Below are 12,915 nucleotides of genomic sequence, written 5' to 3' on the forward strand. Positions count from 1 at the left end.
GCAGACAAGAATGAAATCGCGTCTCGATCGATAGAGAGTCTGTTCCCATTGCGATTTATTTCAAAGCAACTTGAAAAAGAATCGAGTTTCTCGTCAACAGTTACTGAAGTCTCGATACAAACGATTAATCAACGGTAGGCAAAGCAAGGTGTAAAATCATTTTATTTGATTTAACAATGTTCTCTGTAATTGTTTCTGTCGAAGCAACTCGTTGAAAAGTTGCAATCAGGAAGAACTTTTTAATTTTTCTGGAACAATCTGGAATATAACACAAATTGATAAAAATGTCTACGAATAATTTTAATATTCTATCTTTTTACAAGATGAAATCGTCTGATCTTAAAGTTCTTTCAAGCTTTGTTCTTTAAGGTAACGACTATATTAAGGAATTTTTTAGGTATCTCAAGGTCTTTTCTAAATAATTTCAAGTTCATTATCTAAGTGTTTTCAAGAAAATTTCATAGTCGTTTTTCATTCGTTTCTCATTGTTAAATTACACGCAACGCATTTAGTGGATGCACGCGATAGATTTAAACATCTCTTCGTTTGCACGAACCATTACGAACCACCAAGTGGTATCACAGAAACGTTTCCGCAAGAACTTTGATCGCATTCGCCCTGTACAAATCAACGATCACGTTTTCTGCTCCACGGAAGATAACTAATTAACAAAGTATCGTACTGTTGGCCAAGCTGTAATTAATTTACAGGTCGCCGATTAATTTAGTTGGTATAAAACAGAGTATTCCAACGTTTGTCGTTCCAGATTCGAACTTGAATATCATTTGGCAGTGATACCGTCTGCAGTGTCGTACTACAAACAGAAATTGTAGAGCAACCGTGGAAAAATAAAGGCGTGTTAAACGTCGAAAGTAACTTTGCACGATTCGTCGTTTCGATTTCATCAGGTTGAGGGCAACTATGCGATAATCGATTAACGCAGTGACGGTTAATAAACAGTACGACGAGTAATAACGTTCGAACCACATCAAAACACCACACCGCGTCCGGTATACGCGAAATATCGAAATATCGAAAGTGATAAATTTACCTCGATGAAATTCCCTTTGGTCGAATTTCGATCGTTGCTCATTTCATTTTCCAAATTTTTCATGATCGTCACTGACGCTGCTGGTTTGTGTAAAAAACAGGGCAATGGAAAATGAAAGTTTTCGTTTATTCGTCAAAATTGCGCATAATACGCGAGGTATCGTAATGATGATACTTATCAATTATTAATGCGTGTAGAGTACCGGCGGTAATTTCTTTTAATTATGTCGATACACTCAGTATTCTCTTCGTGTTCGAATAAGATAATTATGCATTTTTCAAGCGCTGCATTAGCGTACTAAATAACTATACTGTAACGTGATATTGTATGAGAATACGATACAACGAAATTCATATATGAATATGAAGTAACAGATTTTCATACAATTTGAAATTCTGTATATCTCCATAATTACTCTACAAAGTAAACTAACAAATTAAATTAATATCTTCCGCCTGTTACGAAGAAATAGTTCGAAAGTTGCATTTCCGCAGCTAGTATCACAAACGAATCTCTCAAACCCCAGCAGCAACCCCAAGATCATTGCAACCCACGAAACACCTGAAACGTAGCTAAATTTACATACACGCGTCGAGCCAATTTTGTTTCTCCACGTAACGCACCACCATAATTTACAACATAACACGGGGTGCATTTCATATTCACTATCGTACTAGTCTCCCCCGCGAAACATGACGCGTATACCACGTTACAATCGATAATTATTAAGACGAAATAGTTTAACTAGTTTTGTCGGTTGTCTCGTGTGTACCACAAATATTACAAAAAATATTAATATCTTAGCTTTTTGTTCGTTGAAAATCCGACGCAAATGCGAAGCGAATGCAAATGTTTCGGCCAACGGGCGTTATTTTTCACGGTCGTGGAACACATCCGCGGAAGTTTAATTTGGTGCTCTTTGAAACGGCCTATAGGCGCTTCTGGATTCGCTCGAAGTAACGCTGCGAGATTAATTGTCTCGTCATCCCGTTGTTTTTCACCTTTCCCGCATTTTCGTGCCCAAGCGGTGAATATTTCTTTTCCCGCGGTTGTCTTTTTTTTCATTCCCCCACGTCGTCGTTTTGCTTCATTTCGACGATGTAAATATTGAATGAAATTGAGCGTCGGGATTTACGGCGCTTCGTGCACGCGTAACGACTGTTTATTTTTCTCCGTCATGACCGTTCTTTCCCGCAAATAATACGTTTTTTATTACTTGCTCGTGGCGAATAAGTAAAAAAAGCCTTAATGAACTGTTGTAGGTACTTGTAACGCGACACTATCAAATAACAAAACGAAAATGCGTTTATACGTCGCTCGTTGTGAAACGGGAGAATCCGCATTTTGGGCGTGTCAACTTGTCGAAAACTGATAGGCGGTGGATAAAAGACTGTAACGTTATCTGAAACGTTATCTGTATTTAATGGTTTTTGTGATTTTTCGAGAGGAAAATAAATTTGCATTTCATTGGCTGCTTTAATGGGTATATCGTAATTTCTCAAGCCCCAGAAGATCTCATAACTAGAAACCTTAGTAAGAAACATTTCTGCTCCCGTCACAGGGTCTATGCTTATACAGACCATTTAATACCCACTTTACCCCAAAAACAATTAATCCTCAACGCACAAGCCGAACCTATATCTTTCTGTACATATACCTCATCCACCGCAGCATTCCTTGTATAATACCTCTTTCACCAACCGCAACCCACCGAACCTCATCAAACCAAGATTTCCACAAACTGAATACCATCGGTTACGAGTTTTCCAAGTCATACTTACCCATAGCTTCCCTCAGACACCGTCAATCAACACCTTGAGACGCGAACTCGGACAAGTACCGTAACAAACCCGCTTAATCGAGATAGGGGCGGCAGGCAGAAAAGGGTAGAATCGTGTTATTCAACGGATTGATTTGCCGGTCGGTTGGAAAGCACACACAGGCTATCGAAAGTTGGGGCGACAGGGTAGTTAGATACAGGAGCCACGTAAGTTGGTAGTCACTTGGTAGCGAAGGACGCCTCGGAAGGGTGGCCACAGCAGGAGGAACACGCTCGTCCAATAGCCGTCCGGTAAAGTACAATATCTGGAGGGGCAGACCAGCCCATTTAGATATCGATTTGCAATCTCGCCGACAATTACACGAGGCGCAGAATATGTTCGTATAGATTAGATCAGATTAAATGAATATTTACGAGGAGGCCCGCGCCGCGGACGACCGACACTAGGTGCGTGTAATCTGCCTTGCAAACACCGCGATGCCGGCGTTCATTGCTACGCGCTTGCACCTTAACCCCCACAGAAATCAGACTTTTTACCATTTTTCAGGTCGTTTGTTGCGTTCTTCGTATCACTTTATCTGATTCTCAGCATAGAGCAAAATGTAACTCGTGTAGTTTGAGAATAAGAGTTGGAGTAGAACTTAAAATACCAGAATACTGAACATCGAAGGTGACGATGTTAAAAGAATTAGGAAATTCAAGTGTAATCGCTGAACTGCTGTAGCCGAGTTAGTAAATTTTGTCTTGTATAATGTATAAAATAAACCTGTACGTAAAAATTTGATGAATGATTGCGATGCCACTTTTCGAATCGACGTACAAGACTTAGTTTCATAAAGATTTCTGGATCAATGAAAGAATCTTTCATAAATCAATCATGAAACTTTGCATTCGAGAGAACGTATGACTTATGAATAACCTGGCGCTTAATGAATTATTCTTGTATAAATTAGTAAACATTAGGTTTCGCTATATATAAATGATACTGATTTTGAGTGATTCATAAGGAAGCATCTGTTCTTAACTTTATAGCGTCAAACAGCAATCCCAAATGAAACGGAGTCCAATGTACTCGTTCAATTTGGGGATTTGGGGAAATAGAGCTTTTCTGCTGCGTTTTTGGGTCTTCCTGTCTCGTTTCTTGTCACTTTTATTATTTGTAATTCTGTTTTCTATCGCCCTCTTTTTTCTTCCTTTTTTTTTGTGAAGGGGGTTCTTTTGGTTTGATCGAGTTGGTCGAGAACGAAGGCAGAGGACGGAGTGAGAGGGATTTTAGTTGTAAATTGGAAACACGATACATGGTCGGAGAAACAAAAGGAACAAGGGGATCGAATTGGAAATGGTATTTAGTCACGACGTTCCAACAACCGTGTCCTAACAATGTCCCTTTTTCGACGATGGTACCTTTGTTCGTTTATGCATGTAGAGGGTGTCTCGAAACGAGCGTTACGCTAATAAAGTGGTAGAGAAACAATTCAATATTTTTCTTCGTTATTTCTAGCCGAGGCGTTTCGTTATCTTGCATGAACCTGTTGCTTCGTTACTTCGAGTTTACATAATCTTATATATCTTTGAACGATTTCACATTACGAAGGGCAAAAGGTAAATTTATTTCTGTATTCTTTTGTCAGTTCTATGTAATGTTATATCTTTAAAACTGACTTTAAATTTTATCTCGAAATAATTGCAAATAAGTAAAAATCCAGATTCTATTAAGATGACAGTTATCAACGAACAACAATAAAAAAGAACGAGATGTATTTTCATCGCTGCACCAATTATACATCTACAAACGTTTCCTTTGTCTCGAAATTTTAACCACTGTATGTCACAGTGACCGTTTACAATCGAGCTTTATTGTATTTATTCATTCTTTTCATCGTTCCAATATTCATCTTGGATTACTATGGACACGCTTCAACGAGGGAAAATTACGAGAAATAATGGAAACTTATCCAAAGAAGCGACACGTACATATCTATAGTTCGTACTATCATACAAAACCATCTTCACGCTTTATTACGAATCAAGCATTATAGTTAATATTTTATATATATCGCTACAACAGTGTTAATGGAGAACAAATTGTAAATTTCTAATTATATATATACAGGGTGGTTGGGGACTGGTGGTACAAGCGGAAAGGGGGTGATTCTACGCGAAAAAAGTAGTCGAAAATATAGAACAAACATTTCTTTTAATTTTTTTTTAATTTTTTCATCGAGACAACGATCTACAGTGAGATCCGTTATAACGAGACGTGATAAAGTGCACGCGTACCGACCGAAAATTCAAAGTCGATTTTCTCGAAAACAAAGCCTCAAACGAAAAATTTTTATTCTATATTTTCGACTTCTTTTTTCGCGTAGAATCACCCCCTTTCCGCTTGTACCACCAGTTTCCAACCACCCTGTATATTAAGATTTTTCAGTGACTTGCGGTGATATCTGTAATTGATAAATACAGCGGCTACAAAAAGTATTTACACATACTCTTCTAATTCAATGAAACGTTTCTTTGTTGAGCGAATGAAACAGAAGAAAAAAAACTAAAGAACAAATCGATAGATCTTTTCTCGTCTTTCAAAGTAGACACCCTGTATAGAGGATAACGGCGAACGTTTTCGATCATTTTGTATCGTGGACAGTGCGTGTCGGTCCCGGATTGTGCGTGCGTTGTACACACTGGCCGTTGTAATGGATTTTAACTCCTACTCGAGCGTACAGTTTGCGCATGTACCAAACTAATCTGCAATAAATTTTCGAGGCCGCGTCGTTACATCGTTTACGATCGGGGAGATTTTATCGAAGAACTTTTGATTGCCATAAAATATGCTTCGCTGCGTTCCCTTCCTGTTCCTTCGTCCTCAACCTTTCCACTTTGTTTCACGAAGCCTGGCTGAGCCTCCAATCGACGAACGATATTGAGTTAACGGCGTGACGTCACGGGGAGAGGAGAATTGAGCTTTTCTATTTTATCTTCTAAATGATGCCTCGATAAACTCTTTTATTGAGTAACCAGGATCGGAAAGGAGAGAAGCAGAAAGAGGAAGGATATAGATTTCTTGCAATACCGTGTACCGAGAATATTGTACCTACAGCCTCATCTTTATTTTCTTGCTATTCCCTACGGGATATGGCTGGATAACAACTCGATAATTAGATAGAGCAACGAAGGCTTGTAATAATTCTGGAACAGCCGTTAATACTGGTAACCTTTGATACCGGCCTCGGTGATAGGATCAATGGAAGTATAGTAAGGAAGTATAGCTTCATCTTTATTTATTCTTTAGGATGAATCGACTCTTCACGAGACGGTTGGCTATTGTGTTTTTCTTTTCGACGTAAGACGTTAAACGAATGGCAGTGTGGTAAAGTTAAGCCTTTCACTACGAACCATCGTAATTAACATTTAAATCAAAATATCACAATTTTTTTTCTTGCATCTTGAATAGAGAATTATCGGATATTTCGTTATTGATAGATGGCAACTTCCTGGCTTGTTCTTGTCACGTTTCACAAAGCAACGAGCATCGATCGTGCAACCAATGTCAATAACGCATATTACATGGCAGAGCATAATACACCAATATAGCTGATATATAGAATAGAGCTCTGCGCTTTCCGTATATACATTACGAAAGGGTTAAACACAACCCTGGGAATATCGCGAGGATGTGATAGGCAGCAAAATGGTGCGGGGAATACCTAGACCTATCGTAAATTCTGTTGCCGAATTATTAAAGACTCTCTGACAGAACGAGAAGCTACAGAACGACAATTTTTGTAATGGCAAGGAAAATTTTGACAGAACTGCTACAGCAACTACAATGCGGTAAGATGATCTACGACAGAATCAGATACTTAACGAAAAATGAATCTGTAGTTCCAGGTGCATTAGCAATCGGGAAACAAGAGGCTTGTGCCACGATTAAAATTTACTTTCCAGCAGGTTCGTAGCATCATGACCACGATTAGTTACGTGACCAGCCTAGCTGATATCTAATGTCAATCCAGCATGTTGTTTGGAATATATCGTACTCGGGGACAGTGCCGATTCGCAACATGCCTGTAAATGGCGCGAACAAGTGCAACACAAAAGAAGAGAAAGAGAAATAACCGAGAGGATGAACAAGGGATGGAGAAAGTTCATACCTTTCGCAGGCGCACCTGTGTACCACACGGGAACGTGATTTGTACACGGACCAAAAAGGGAAATCGATCGAAGCAAAGCCGGTAGCAGGCCGGGAGCGTTTTCAAGGATTTCCTCGATTGGTATTCCAACGATTTTTATCCACTCGTGCTAACCGATCTGATCCATTCGTGCGGGTAGCCGCCGCAAATTAGCATTTTACGAGCCACCGTCGGCACACCAGACCCTGTGGGGACAATGGAGGGCCGCGTTAAATTCGTTGGAAAGAAGGGTGGAGAGCGGAGAATCCATTATCTGGATTGAGGAAAGCCTGATACTGTCGGCTGTTTTATGCAAAACAAGACGTAAAATGCCGGATGCAAATGTCAGGATTCGGATTCCATCTGAAAACGTGGCCGAACGTAGAGACCCGGACGAAGGAGGAAGGAACGATGGGTTAACTTTCCCATCCTATCAAACAGTGTTTTTATCGTGTCCCATGTGAAATTAAATGGATCATCGTAGCCCATTTTCTTCTTTTTCGCCTTTTTCCCTTTTCTCCTTCTCTCTTCCTTCTTCTATTCTGATCGGTTTCCTGGGTTTATTTTCGTTCCATTTGCTTTTCTCTCTTTCCTTCTTCTTTCCTTCACGTTTGATTCGCTCGTTTTAAATGTGGAAAAGATTAGCCATCCGGTGCGTGGCGTAATTAAATTTTCTTAGCCGAGTTGAATTTTCAATTGGATTTCGGTGATTGAACGCGTCCAACAAAATTATCGGTCCATTTTGTATCCGGCAATTGCCTGCGTTTGACGGAATCCATTACCTCGCAAGATCGGTTCAAGAACATCGCGAACGATGTTACCGCGAGGAAACTGCCGCGCTACTTGTTTAGAAACGAGCTATTTAATAAACGCAGCTAAGATTTGTCGAGTGAATCGACGTAAAAATAAAAATTCGATCGTAAAGTCTCTTTAGCTATCAACATTAAATTAGAGTAAAAATCAGGTATTCATCTTGCAATTTAATATTCAACTGATTTAAAGAACCTCTCAAATAATTGTACTGTTAAAAATATCAAAGCATCAAACTTTTCTCAAATTCCTTCTTAACGCCATCTACATTGAACTTGATCGTACAGAGTTCAATCGTGTAATTCTCTAAATAATATTCAAACTCGCAATCAAACCGATTCATCACCAAAAAAAAAAAAAAAAAAACAAGGAAACGAAAAATGTTTCGCAACGAAATCATTCTTGAAACGCTTATTTAATAACGTACAATTCAGGTTGGCATTCGACGAGGTAATATCGGATTGTTGCTTCGGCGAGCGTAAACACGAGCAAATATAAGAAGGATCGGTGGTCGGGTCAGAGACTGCGGTGTATTTCCACGTGAAATTCATTTCGCTGCAGGCGTTTTGAAAGGCTTTTTTTCCATCAACACGTTTCTTATATCATTCTCGTTTAATTCTCTTCGAACTACATTTATCTATGCTCCCTCTTTCGTATGCTCACGCACACCTACCTAGGATGCGCCGATAAAATTCGAAGTTGTTCAAGCGTTGCATAGATTCGTCGCGAAATAGTCTACCGCGCAAAAGCGAAGGTCGGTGCGTTGCAAGTGAGAAATGAATTGTTCGTTGAATGGTTCGTTCGATCTCTGCACCCCAACGTTCCGGTCACGGAGTTCGATGAAAATTTCACATATTCGAACGTTCTGAGTTCCCGATACTTTGTTGCTGCCTCGCATTGTGGCTGTATTTCCGTGCTGACGAATTTATGACGCGTGTGTCAAGAATTGATACAAGACATGGTTTTTTTGCGAAGAAGTCTCCATCGAACTGGAAATTTTATCCCTTTGCACCGCCCCAGGATAATTATTTTTTCGACCAACAAATATGTCCAAGGATCTTTTGAATTTTGTTGCGTGTTTTTTCTGCGATGTAAATTTGATTCTATGTGAAGATTTTATGATGGGATATTATTTTTTGATGTTTCTTATTTAAAATCCTCCCATGTTAATGTAATTATTTAACACTAAGCATCTTGTTAACCTTTATATTAATAAAATTTTGTAATTCGTGAATTAATAGGATTGATAGAATTTTTTTCCTTTTTTCTTTTTTTTAAGTGATAATGTCTTTGGCACGGCCTTGAATTCAAATTTAAATGACCTCGAAATAATTAGGTTAAATTCGAGTTAGAGTGAAAACAGTGTAGAGTGACAGAACATTGTTCTGTTGTGCTTTTGTAAACTTTTTTATATCTTTACAATATTCTCCCGCCTTTGTGCTTATACATGTCGTAAACTTTTAGACAGCATAAAAATCGCTGTGTTCAGCATAAAAATCTGGGGTCAAGGATGCAAGATATAAATAGAATCTGGCAAAATAGAAAATCCTTTTTAGATTACTTGCCCTTTGATAAGTAGAATTTTAATGCAAAGGTCATGGGAATATAGCGAAGCTGAGAGATTCAGCTGAAAACGATTCTCCTCGACATATTGTTCGTGTAATCTGTTTCATTTTTCGCACCCACGAACTAAGCAATAACAAACAATACTATTTTTGTTTCGTTTCTATTATCCCAAATTTACAGAAAATTGTCTTAACTACTTTTTAGCCTTGACCAACGTTTCTTATACATATGTAATGTCTATCTTTCTTCAAAGAAGACACGCAACATTGTACGATATCTCAAATGGAAGGGAGCAGAAGAGTTCTAAACACACTTCGAAATAATTAAAGCCCATGTAGTTTCTATTTGTCATCTACATATATACGATCATCGGTCCGTTGCAATCAAACATTAACAGACGTCAGTTAAAACGTAACGCGGTATAATTTATTCTTGCGTTATAATTTATTCTCTTTTCCAGTGTCAAAAGAAAACGTAGCAAAAACATCTTGGCAAAAAAAGGAGGCGGTAGTGGCGTGGTAATGAGCATCCGTGGATAAAATCTTGAATAACGTTCTCGCCCTCTTAAAACAACAGTTGATTTATCTTCGAGAAACATTTCCTCCGAGGACTGGTTCGTTTCGATTTTTTAAAAACTCCATGCTACATCGATTAGCTTACGAACATCCCACTGCGACGAACGTTAATGATTAAAAACGTGAAATCACGGTGAATGGCGATTACGTGTTTAAATGTGAAATGCGTTTGACGCGGCGATTAATTCAACGTGCCACACTAGATTGTTAAGTCGGCAATGTTTTGTCCCAAGGCGGAATAAATTACCCACGCCTGCATGAGACGTTCGCCGAACGGGATCTCTGATCGGCCGAGGCTAATATTTTCTCTTGTTTGTTTCGTTGAATAAGGTAATCTTCAAATGCTTACAAATCAGATGATTAAATGAAGGTTCAACGATGTCCAGGTTCATCTTAAGTTCAGAATTTAATTACACAGTTAAAGAGATCGTGACTGGTTTGGTAGCTACGTACGAAATTTGCTTATAAATAAAGACCATGAAAGAAATATGAGAAGCAGAGCTCTTATTAAATTGACGTTTAATTAAATAAAATTTAAATTTAAGCCTGTATTATAGGTAGATCCAATAGGTGGAGTTCAATTTTCCATCTAGTATGAATTTATGCTAATCGTTTATATCGTTCCTCTTAGTATGTGGTGTATGTTAATGGGCACGCTACGGTAACAATGGCCGGCAACTATGGATTAGCGAATAAACCGATGATAGTAACGATTAAGGAACAAATTGTTCATTACAGTGCAGCTGTGTGCGACAGTTATATTTAGGACATCTGGAAATATTGTTTGCGAACTCTTGTCTCCATTCTCTTTGTCAAATGTCTCGCGTTCATTTCATTAAGATATTGAAAATTCTACGGTAGCTCGTTATCTGAAATGAATTAAAATTAGAAGTTCTCGACGGTTCAACAATTGTTCGTCATTTCGAAATTACTCAATGTTTAATATCCAACATTTGCGATGAATTGTGAAATATTCTATATTTACCGAAATATTGAACTATGCTCGTTTGTAGCTTCTATATACATTTCCAGATTCGTTCCGAATTTCGTCGATATAATTATATTCATGAAAATTTCAATTTATAAATAAAATGTATAATTTATTCAATACGCTTCCATCAGTCGCTGTATATAAAATTATAGAACGACAGAAATAGCGTTCGTATAAACTAATTTTCTTCACAAATAAAGCTTTTTTACAAATATCTATCATCGCAGTATTATCGGAAATGCATTTCGCTTAACGAAATCGAAAGGCGATGAAATTTATGAGAGAAAAGGTCGATCCCTACGGATACCGATTATCCGGAATAAAACTTCAATAAGGAAGGTGGTGTAGCTATTCGACGAGTTAAATGTGCCATAAGTAATGCATCTCCGATCGAACGTGTGCACCGGAAAAAGATTACCTTCACTTTTCTTCCGCTAAATTTTATTCCTCGATACTAAATACGTGTGCATAGTTTTAGAACAATTCGCCGATGCTGTGGACAAAACTGTTGCTATATACTAGAACGTTGGTAGGCGAGGTGATCTGTTTCTGTTCATTTATCGGGATATAAAAATGACAACGTAAGAGGAACGGAAGTGATTCGTTTGAAGGGAAAGTAATATCTCACCTAATTTCGGTCTCCGTTATTTGCAGGATTTATCGAATCGCGTAAAAAACTGCTTCTTACGTTTCCTCCTTTAATCGAGTCCACTGATTAGAGTTTCAACCGGACTTTACTTATAGCACACGTCGATAATGGAATTGTCAAAATGAAGCGTCTTCACAGAATGAGGATAATTTAGTATTTCAGATTGCAATTTATAACACGGAACTTCGTTGCTTCCCGGTATACTTCGTTCGTCTCTGTCTAGGATTACAAAGGGTTATTTCGATTATCTTCCGCTTTCAATTTTCGAGGATTTCGTTTCTACATAACCGCTTATTTTTTTACAATTATACGATTATTATTTACGATTGTATTCTAAATTGCTTGTAATTTAATTGAAATTACATGCTTCAAGAAATTAGACGAACTTTCACTTTCTTTTTTTTCAATTAGATATTTAAAGAAACAGCAACGCATCAAAAAATTCTACGTCTACTAAGGTCAAATATGTTAACAGAAAATTATATAAAAAATACAGAAATATTATGAAATATATCACGGTAATAGTATTCACTCGATGTCGGTGATTCAAAGGTTCATAAAATGAAGTCGGTATTTTTGTAACAAACAAAATCCTCTATCTCCCGATACAAAGAAGTTGGAGAAATACCTTCGAAGAAAGCAACCAAGCCGATCCAGTTCACACCTCACTCGTTTGTTCACTTTAGAACACGTTTAGTGTCTCGTCGGCCATTACCCAAGGAAACAGACGGACTGGAGCACGCGACGATCTCGAGGAGGAGTCTTATCTCACCCGTCGTGAACGCGACACGTGTGAGAGAGAGTTTTACGCTCGAATGTTACACCTGATGGATCTCATTTACCGCGCGTATCTACACTTGCGAGTGGAACTGTCAAGGATCGCATCGATTCACCTCTGAAATGCAATCTTGCTGGAACGATTCCCGGTCGTTAGTACTTTTTCCAGGATTTAAAGCGTTCTTCGTTCGAGCTTTATTGAAATTGCGGCATCGATCCTGCAGCCAGCGCGTTCATTTGTTACAACTAAGACGCGCCGCAAAGAAAGCCAAAATACTCCCTTCGTTTTCATCGATTCGATAAAGAATTCTTTCTTTTTATTTCGTGTTTCAGTGAGCTTCAACGGAGTCCCTTTAAATACGACGATGGTCGTGAAACGTTTTTCGAGAGATCACCGTAGTTACTTTCAGTTTATTTTCTTGTTTGTAAATTATTTTTAGAAGATTTTTAGCACCGACCTTTTAGTGATAATTTCTACGGGTTAAAGTAAATCGAAAGTTAAAAGCGATAAAATTATTATTGCATAAAATCAAAGGCTTCGGTT

The 12,915-nt window shown here is 38.2% G+C and overlaps 1 protein-coding gene across 2 annotated transcripts in view; it reads left to right on the forward strand.

Annotated features, from left to right (window-relative positions):
- Positions 1–12,915, forward strand: part of LOC117243146 (amphoterin-induced protein 1) — a 291,568-nt gene that overhangs the window by 17,810 nt on the left and 260,843 nt on the right. The window contains exon 1 of one of the 2 annotated variants that reach the window (XM_033510398.1): positions 9,910–9,992. The exons of the other annotated variant lie outside the window; for it this stretch is intronic. The gene's annotated coding sequence lies outside the window, so the exon portion shown is untranslated. Of the gene's footprint in view, positions 1–9,909; positions 9,993–12,915 lie in introns of those variants that run through there. 2 annotated transcript variants of the gene reach the window in all.

The sequence above is a fragment of the Bombus vosnesenskii genome, unplaced genomic scaffold (genome assembly GCF_011952255.1).
Source record: "Bombus vosnesenskii isolate JDL3184/JDL3185 unplaced genomic scaffold, Bvos_JDL3184-5_v1.1 scf7180000013262, whole genome shotgun sequence".
NCBI classification, from domain to species: Eukaryota; Metazoa; Arthropoda; class Insecta; order Hymenoptera; family Apidae; genus Bombus; species Bombus vosnesenskii.